The following is a 9,560-nucleotide window of genomic DNA, read 5'->3' as shown; positions in this document are numbered from 1 at the left end:
AATGTTTCTCACTAGGATGAGGTCCAGCAGAGAAGGTTGTTCTTCAGGTGACCTACAAAACAGACACCGCAAGCTCGTCACTGAGAAGGGGGGGGGGTTCCTCCTTGTGACCACCCTCCGGCGTGAGAATCAGACTAGATTGCTCTGAATATAAGTGTATATTAAGAGAGTGCTAGATAAGATAACGAGATATCAGATGATGTCCTTACCATTCCAAGGTGTTGGAGTATTTATAGCCGAAGGTAGGTTTCCTAGAAAGTACAGCCGGCTGAATAGTATTCATGTTCTACCAACAGTGGGCTACGCTCAAGCCATGCTGGTTGGTGGATAGGCTGCGGCCTACAGTGACAAGGTCGGCTGTATACTGTTCCTTTACTGCCGGCTATGCACTGTTCCACCAACTGTAGGCTGCGCACGTCCCACAGTAGGGGTTGGTGAGTAGGCAGCGGCTAATAGTGACAAACAGTACTAGAGGGTGCTCCTCCTCGTACTGTTGTCGGTGAGCTGTCACCCTGTGATTGGTTCATGGGCGTCTCTGGTCAGATCATCTGTTTTGCCCATACCTTGGTAGGTATAGTATAAAAGATCTTCCAGAAGCATACGGACTGGCTCATTTGGGCGGGACTATTCCCGCCTTGCTCATTCCTTCAGGTGACTACTGAAGTAGCAATAGTGCCTTGTGCGTGTAGCCTTGCTATCAGTGCGGGTAGCCTTCCCTGATGGCTTGTATCCGCAACTGCGGGAACAAGCGGGGTACTTCACCATTGGGAGGCTTTCCCTGCGGGTACAGCTGGCGTACTGCGCGTAAGGTCTTCTCTGAGCATGGTGGGTCCTGCGGAAGCAGTTGGTCGTTGCGCAGACGTCCCTGTTCAAGGTGAGTCTTGCGGGTCCAACTGGGCTCTGCTGGGACCTACCTCTTCAAGTCCCCCCAGTCCAATGTTCTTCTCATGAATTATTAATAAGTGAGGTGAACTTTTGGACTAGCAAGGGGTTTTGAAAAGGGTTTAGTTTTAAGGTTTTCCGTGGGGATTATTCCCGCGGTTTTCCTAATGTCACGCAGAAATTCCCGACTTTTCTGCTTGATCTTTGGGTATGAAGCGGGTAGGTTTGTAACCTCCTCGCAAGTCAGGAGCTTTGAGTCCCACTTGTGTGGATTCTCCATGGGGTTTTGGTAGTTTTCAACATAGTGATCAATTATGTTAAAACCACCAATTCCATCTTGGAGTTTCAAACAATATAGTTCTCGACGTTCCCGCCATGCGGGGATGTTATTCCCGATTCCGCAAGCATAGCCCAGAAGATCCTTCCTGGTTTGAATTCCCTGCGGAGTGCTAAGTATGTGAAGGGTTTTGCCTTGACACTGTACCCGCACTCGTCTTACGGTTACTTTACTTCCAAGGTATTCCTGGCGTCAATTCCCTGCGGGTGCTAAGTATGTGAAGGGTTTTGCCTTAACACTGTACCCGCACCTGGCTTACAGTTACTTGGTTGCCAAGGTAAGGGGTATTTTCCCGCTTACTTTTGAATCTTTTTTTAAAATTTTTGAAATTCGAAGAGTTGGTGAAAGGATAAGAACAGTCCAAACTGCTGAAACGTCGTGCGACGGTTTCTTCTGACTGTGTCAGGACGTGCAGGAAGTTATGGTGACGTGACAGTACCTGGTCATTCCAGACGCTTTTTCAGGCGCGTGGGCGCGATTTTTCGGGCGCGTGGCCGCGAAATTAATGGTACGCGTCCTTTCAACAGCTGTTGCCAGCTTGCTTTTTGCCACGTGTCATAGTTTCATTGCACCTTCGATTTCTCTCTCTTCCGCATTAAATTCATCGCATTAATTGCGATTAGTATATAAAGGGGGAGAGGGTTCTTTGTAATCCACACTTTTACTTTTCTCTTCATCTTTAAAACGATTTCCGGCGAATACTCAACTTTTCAGTCGAGCATTCTCTCGAAATCGTTCTCTTCTTTCATATCTGCAAGATGTCTTCTGCTTACGATCTTGAGGGTACAGCCCAGGAGGCTGGGGTGCACGCCGAGCACCCGTCATCCACGTCCGACAAGGATGACAAGAGTACTGCTGGCGAGTGCCAGTGTGCTCTGCCTGTCGATTTATATCAGTAGATCGTCAGGAAGTTCATGCTCGAGTCTCTTGAGCCTGAGTTTCCTGAACCTCATCAGACGGTGTATGATGCCCCCAGAGGCAAGATCGGGGTATATGCCGCATTCTTTGTCTATGGGAATCTTAGGTTCCCATTGACAAAGTTTGTGTACCGTGTCCTAGAGAGGCACGGTGTACACCTGACCGAGGTGCACCCGATGGCGATCGCGAAGATTCGCCACTTCGAGTGGGTGTGCCGGATTCTGGGCATTGAGCCCTTCGTCGACCGCCTGATGACCTTCTACTCTTGGAGGTGCATCCAGGGGTGGTATACCCTGATAACCCGGATCAAGGGTTTGAAGATTTGCGCAACCGAGCGCAGTCTTCGTTCATGGAAACGGGAGTTCTTTTTTATCTCCGCTCGCGCCATCCCCCTTGCCATGAAGTTCAAGAATGGGCAAGCACTTCCCAGCCTTCACGCCTCAAACTACCAGGAGGCGGAATGGTTCTCAAAGATATCCCGAGTCCAATCTCCGGTTTACCGCTTTGCGGAGTCCGGGATGGTGATGCTCGGGATGAGCCGGGTATGGAAGGATGCGGATGCGCAAAAGGTCCCGATCGTCCTCGAATACGGTTTGAACTCTGTTTCTTACGGTACGGTCTGTCTTCTTTGTTTATATTTGTTTGTCTTCTAACTGTTTGTCTTTTATTTCAGAGGGGAACGACTTGCAGTCGCTCCTGTATCCGCGGGAGGCTGATAGTCCCGCTCGGATGGGTACTCGTGCTCTAGATGAGAACGAGTTGCCCATCCTTGCACAGACGGCGGATCGGTTCGTGGAGGTCTACCCGCCAGGCCACGAGATCCTGAGCGCCAGGCGGCCAGGTAAGGCGTTATTCAACCCTCGACCCCTCAATGTTGAAACCTCTGCTGGAATTCCTCTAATCCTGTGTTCTGATGAGGAATCCGTAGATGGTCCTTCGTTGGTGTGGAAGAAGAAAGCTGCCGGCGGGAAGGGGAAGGCGAAGGTGGCCTCCACTGCCGATCCGGTGCCTCGGTCTGACTCAGAGACCGAGAGCGAGGAGGTGGCGGGGAACCCCGGTGGTGATAAGACCACTGCTCCGGAGGCCACGACTGTCACCTCCGGAGAGCCCAGGATGACGACGGTGAGCGGCGCAAAGAGGCCGGCTCCATCGGGTTCGTCCTCGCCTGTCCGCACTTTTAGGCTCAAGAAAACCCGTAAGTACAAACTTCCTATATTTTTAACTTCATAGCTTTCCATCATTAATACTTATCTTCCTTGTGCAGGCGTGGATGCTACGGCATTCCAGGGTGGAGCGGGGAGGAGTACCTCCCCGCCCATGACGGTAGGCTTGGTCAGCCTACCTGAGGCGACGACCCAGGCGGCTGCGCCTACGCCTGCTTCCGCTGGTTCAGTTGCTCACTCCGTTGAGCCAACTGTTCCAGCTGTGATGACATCACCGCCGGCTGTCAGTGCCATATTTACCGCATCTTTCACTGAGCCGGCGGTTACTTTTGTTGCGGACTCCGCAGCGGCGACCGCGGCGGCCTTCACCATGCCTCCTCCGTCATCGGCAACAACGGCCGATCCTTCAGGTATGCATGGGGCTTCTCGCCAACCTCTGCCTCCTTCCCATCTACCTGACCTCTTGGACGGATTTCCCTTAGGTTCAGGTGATGCGTTTGGCGGCTATCGGCCTGTTATTGACCCTACAGGTGCGTAGGGTTCTTTTGGCCTATTTTTTTTTTTTTTTTTTTATATATATCATCTTTTCCTAACTGCTTTTTGTTTTTTGCAGTGTCGGATTCCAATGAAGTGTATGTTCCACGATGGAACATCCGCCGAGGAACAACCCTTCGCACACCTGTGGAGTGCGTGGAGTGGGCTCGTCACGCAGCTCCCAGTGGTGCGTTGGGGGAAGCCATGGCTAGCTACCAGGAGGGTAGGCTAACCAATGAGCTTCGGGTTCTCCTGGCCCGGATGCAGCCGCGCGTCGAGCTGCTTTGTCGTGAAAACGACAAGTTAAAAGCAGCTCGCATTCAAGAAGTAGCTCAGGCGCGGGCTGTCCGGGAGGAGAATAGGAGGCTCTCCGCCGCGGCTGCGGAGAAGGAGAAGGCGTTCAAGGCCCTTGAAGTTGAGGTTCAGGCCCGTCTCGAGGCCCGTTCCAAGGCTGCCCAAGCTGTTAACGAACAGCTTCGGCTGGCTAAGGAAACTGCTAGGAACGCAACTGAAAGGGCCACCAAGGCTGAAGCTGTTGCTGAGCCTCTACGCCTCGAGAATGAGGAACTTAAAGCTAAATTAGAGGCACTCCAACAAGCTCATGATGCCTTGGCGATGGAGGACGCGAAGAAGCTCCAAGAGATCCTGGACCAGAGGGGCGTGCTTGACCACACTGAGCGGAAGCTAAAGGGCGTCGAAGAGGCTGCTGCAAAGGAAGTGTTGCTTGCCAACCTCAATAAAAGTGAAGCCGAACGCGCCTGTAACCAAGCTCAAGCCGCCCTCCAAGAAGCTCTGGTTGCCAAGGAATGGCTTCTTCGAGAAGCGTTGTCTCAGGTAAGCTTTTCATGTCTTTACGCTTTTCTTTGTAAATAGAAAAGGTTTTGATACTTGTATTTTTTTTCTTTTTGTAGGTTGTGCATCGGGTCTTCACGGAGACGTCTTATGACGATGCTATGAGCACAGCCCTCAACGCTTCTCATGAGGATGGGGAAAAGGCCGGCTTCCTGCTTGGTCTAGGGTTTGTTGAGAAAGGCATACCGCCTCCAACTTCCCTTTGTATGATGTGGATACTGAAGCTGTTTATGACCAAGCAGTGAATCAGTATGCCGCCTTCCCGCATCCGGTGGTGGAGAAGGTAAACGAAGTCGCTGCTGCTGATGATGGGCTAGCTATCCTTAAAGCTTTCCTTGAACCGCCACGCTCTACTGATGGTGCGGGTCCAAGTGGAAGTGGTCCTGAAGCATGATCCTGAAGAACCCTTTCCACCATTAGCGTAGATTTTTGTTTTTTTGTATAGCTTCTTTTGTATGCGGGTATGCACCCAGCAATCTTTGTAATATTTGAATTTTGATGGAATAAAGATTGTGTTAATTCTTTGCCTTGTTTATTTTACGCATGTTTTGATCTAACTTAGCAATTTCTTTAGTACTTAGATAAGTTAACTTTTTAACGTGGCAAATTATAAGTTTGTTTCGCTTCCTCTTTCATGATTGTGTGGGTATGACCGTCACTTACACTTAGTAGGATGGCTTAACTTTACTTATATCTGACCTGTGTGGAAGTTTTCCTCATCTTTTCCTTTGAAATTTTCTAAGTGTTCAGAATAAGTTAACCTTTGGACGTGGTAGATAATAGTTTGAAGTTTTGCCTCCTTGTTCGTGATTGTGCGGGTAAGACCGTCACTTGCACTTACAAGGATGGCTAAACTTTACTTACATCTGACCTGCGTGGAGGTTTTCCTTAAAACTTGAAATTTTTACCGTTGTGTTTATGCGGGTTTTGCCGCCTTCCACACGTAACGACTTACTTCTTCCCCTATTTATGCGGTGAATACCGGCACATCAGTGTGGGAAGTTCATAAGTATAAAGGTAAGGCTATCAACACATTGTGAAAGGAGAATCATTTCCATTAGAAGTGGCTCTAGGCCTTTTCTTTACAAGTTTGGAATTGATCTACATATAACATTTGCGTAATTGAGCTCCATTCCATGTTCTTGGGATGGGAGTGCCATCGAGCCTTTCGAGCCGGTATGCGCCCTTTCCCAGAACTTCTTTGATAATGTATGGCCCTTCCCAGACCGGGGCCAGCTTTCCTGGGCGTTCTTGGTTCGAAGCCTCGTTGTTACGCAGTATGTAGTCTCCTACATTGAAGTTGCAGAGTTTTACCCGCGTGTTGTAGTACTTTTGCATTTGTCGCTTGTAGTTCTCTTCACGCACTGCGGCTAAGTCTCTGCGTTCCTCGGTTAGCATAAGGTCTAACCGTCTTTCCGCATCATTGTCTTCTGGCTGAATCAAGACCCTTGGTGAGGGTAAACCAATTTCGACCGGGACCATGGCTTCAGTGCCATAAGTGAGACTGACGGGGTTTCTCCTGTACTGGCCTTCTTCAGCGTTCTGTTTGCCCAAAGGACGTGCGGAAGCTCGTCCACCCAGCCGGATCTATGTTCCAAGAGTCTTTTCTTTATGCCTTCGACGATGCTCTTATTTGCTCTTTCCACCTCACCATTACCTTGCGGGTGTGCCACTGAGGTAAAGGTGTGGGTGATTTGAAGTTCTTTCAGCCACTGTTGTAGCTTCTTGTCAACAAAGTTGGTGCCGTTATCGCTCACCAAATTCTGTGGAAGTCCAAAACGACAAATAATAAATTCCCAAATAAATTTTTTGATATGTTTCGCGGTTGTTTGGGCTAAGGGTTTTGCTTCTATCCACTTGGTGAAGTAGTCGATGGCTACCACTAGGAACTGAACATTTCCTGCTGCTGTAGGAAATGGGCCTGTCACATCGATGGCCCACTTCTGAAATGGCCATGAAGAGGTGACTGGAACAAGTTCATTCTTCGGGCGGTGCGTGTTGGGTGCGTAGAGCTGGCAAGACCTGCATTTTCTGATGTATGCCAGCGCATCCGTATGCATCCCCGGCCAAAAGTATCCCGCGTTGTTTAGCTTAGCTACAACAGCGCGGGGACCTGTGTGTACTCCACGGATGCCTTCGTGTACTTCCCTTAGGAGGTAGTCAGCATCTTGGTTGTCCACGCATCTTAAGAGTGGGCCAAGAAAGTTACGTCTGTAAAGGATGTCATCGATGAGTTGATAATTCAGTGCTTTACAGCGTAGTTTTCTTGCCTGTGTTTTTGACTCTGGTAGTGTACCTGCCGCAAGGTATTTTATTATTGGTGTCATCCACGTTTCTGTGCCGGTTTGGATGACACAAATTTCCTTGTGCAGGACCGAAGGTGCCTCGAGGAGTTCAATGCGGATGTCCTTTCCCAAGTGGGTGAAGGCTAATGATGCAAGCTTGCTTAACGCATCCGCAGATTTGTTTTCACTACGCTTGACGTGTATGACTTTGCAATCATTAAAATTGCGCATAAGGGTTTTTGCTTGTGCGAGGTACAGGGCCATTGTGTCGTTCACGGCCGTGTACGTCCCGTTGATTTGATTGGCTACTAACATAGAATCCACGTGGGCTTCCAAGTGTTTCACTCCCATCTTACGCGCAATTCTCAGCCCGGCCAAGAATGCTTCATACTCGACTTCGTTATTCGTACTTGGAAAATCCAGTCGAATAGCGTAAGTGTATTCTTGGCCAACTGGGTTGGTTAGTTTCAGCCCTGCGCCTGAACCCTCGTTACTGGCTGCTCCATCAGTGTAGAGTCGCCAGACATCATTGATGTCCTGTGCTGGAGAGGGTTGAGCCTCTTCCTGGCACTCTTTTTCCCGCGATGCAGGCACTTCCGCAATAAAGTCGGCCAAAACCTGGCCTTTTATGGCTGGTCTTGGCTTATACTTTATCGCGTATTCCCCCAACTCAATTGCCCATTTGGCTAGGCGTCCCGATAACTCGGGTTTGCCTAGAACGTTTGCAAGTTTGAAGTTGGAGAGAATGGTGATTGGGTGACCCTGGAAATATCGTCTTAACCTGCGTGAAGCGTGTATAAGTGCTAAGACTAATTTTTCGAGGGTAGAGTACCGGGTTTCTACGTCTGTTAGGATACGGCTGACATAATAGATTGGCATCTGGATGCCTTTTCGCTCTACTAGCAGGACTGCCCCGGTTGCTCTATCTGTTGCGGAAAGGTATAGAATTCACTCCTCTCCCGCTTTTGGTGCTGTGAGCGTTGGGAGTTCGATCAAGCGTGACCGAATCTTCTGAAAAGCTGCTTCCGCTTCTGGTGTCCAGCGGAAGTGCGTTTTCTTTAAACAGTTTCTCAACGTTGACACGAAAGGAAACGACTTATCCGCGTGGTTTGCTAAAAAGCGATTAAGTGCCACTAGCCGTCCATTCAGTGTCTGAGCCTGTTTGATGGTAGTAGGTGATTCCATTTTGATAATGGCTTCGACCTTTTCAGGGTTCGCTCTGAAGCCATCTTTAGTGACGATGACCCCCAAGAACTTCCCTTCTTCCATTCCAAAGGCACACTTGCTCGGGTTGAGTTTCATGTTTATCTTCCTAAGCGTGTTGAAAGTTTCTTCGATGTCTTTCAACATCGCTTCTGCGTCAGGGCTTTTGATGACCAAGTCATCCATGTAGACTTCCAAGTTCCTCCCAATTTGGGCATGAAACTGGTTGTCCATCAGGCGTTGGTATGTGGACCCGGCATTCTTAAGTCCAAATGGCATCATTTGGTAACAAAATGTGCCATCGGGCGTCCGAAAAGCGGTTTTGTCCTGATCATCAACGGCCATGTGGATTTGATGGTACCCCTTATACGCATCCAGGAAGCATTTAAGGCGAAACGGTGCTAACGAATCCACCTTAAGATCAATTTCAGGTAACGGATAACAATCTTTGGGGCATGCTTTGTTTAAGTCCTTGAAATCTATGCACATGCGCCATTGTTTGTTATTCTTCGGTACCATAACGGGATTTGCAACCTATGTTTGATATCTACTAACGCGTACGATGCCTGCGTCAAGGAGTTCCTTGACTTGGGTTCTACGCGCGTTAGTTTGTTCTGGCCCCATTACTCTACGCTTTTGTACGACTGGCGTAACAGCCGGATCGCACTTGAGCTTATGTTCTGCCTTACTTCGGGGTACACCAGTCATGTCAGCTGGTGTCCACGCGAAGATGTCAGCGTTTTTCTGTAATAAGCGTTTGAGTAAGGTGCGTGTGGGATCAACAACTGTTGGGCCAATGGAAACGGCCTGGTCCGGGTATTTGCCGTTGAAGGCCCATCTTTCCGGTTCGGTGATGGTTGGCTTAACCATCTTTGGTTTGGGTTTAGATGAGACAGATGCGATGCATACTTGGGGAATGCCGGTGATCATCGCTACACCCTCAGCTGTTGGCTATCCCATCATGCCGTGGACTGAAGATACCACGGCGTTGAATCTTGCCATCCCGTCTCTTCCGAAGAGAATGTCGTATGTGTGGTGTGGCTTCCTCATCACGACAAAATCCACGTCTTCCGTGCGTGAGTGATTCCCGTCCGTAAGAGTGACGGGGAAAGATAGGATACCCAGGGGGTGTTTGTGCTGCCATCGAACCCTTCCATCGAGGCGTAGATCGTTTCCAGGCGTTCCTTGTCTTCGTCATCTAGCTTGTCGAAGAACTGCCTGTACATTACCGTTGACGAGGCGCCGTTGTCAGCAAGAGTGCGAGAAGTGATGTAGTGCCCCAGCTGGCTTTTGATGACGATAGGGCCTTCTTTGCTGGGTCCTCCTGGCACTCGCGGGAAGCGCACCTCAGCTTCCTTCCACGCGCATGGTTCTGTCGCTCGCCTT

The sequence above is a fragment of the Bidens hawaiensis genome, unplaced genomic scaffold, assembly GCF_021521415.1.
Source record: "Bidens hawaiensis isolate Kalapana, Puna unplaced genomic scaffold, B.hawaiensis_p1.1 tig00002735_1, whole genome shotgun sequence".
Classification (NCBI taxonomy): Eukaryota; Viridiplantae; Streptophyta; class Magnoliopsida; order Asterales; family Asteraceae; genus Bidens; species Bidens hawaiensis.
This window is presented reverse-complemented; position numbering follows the sequence as displayed.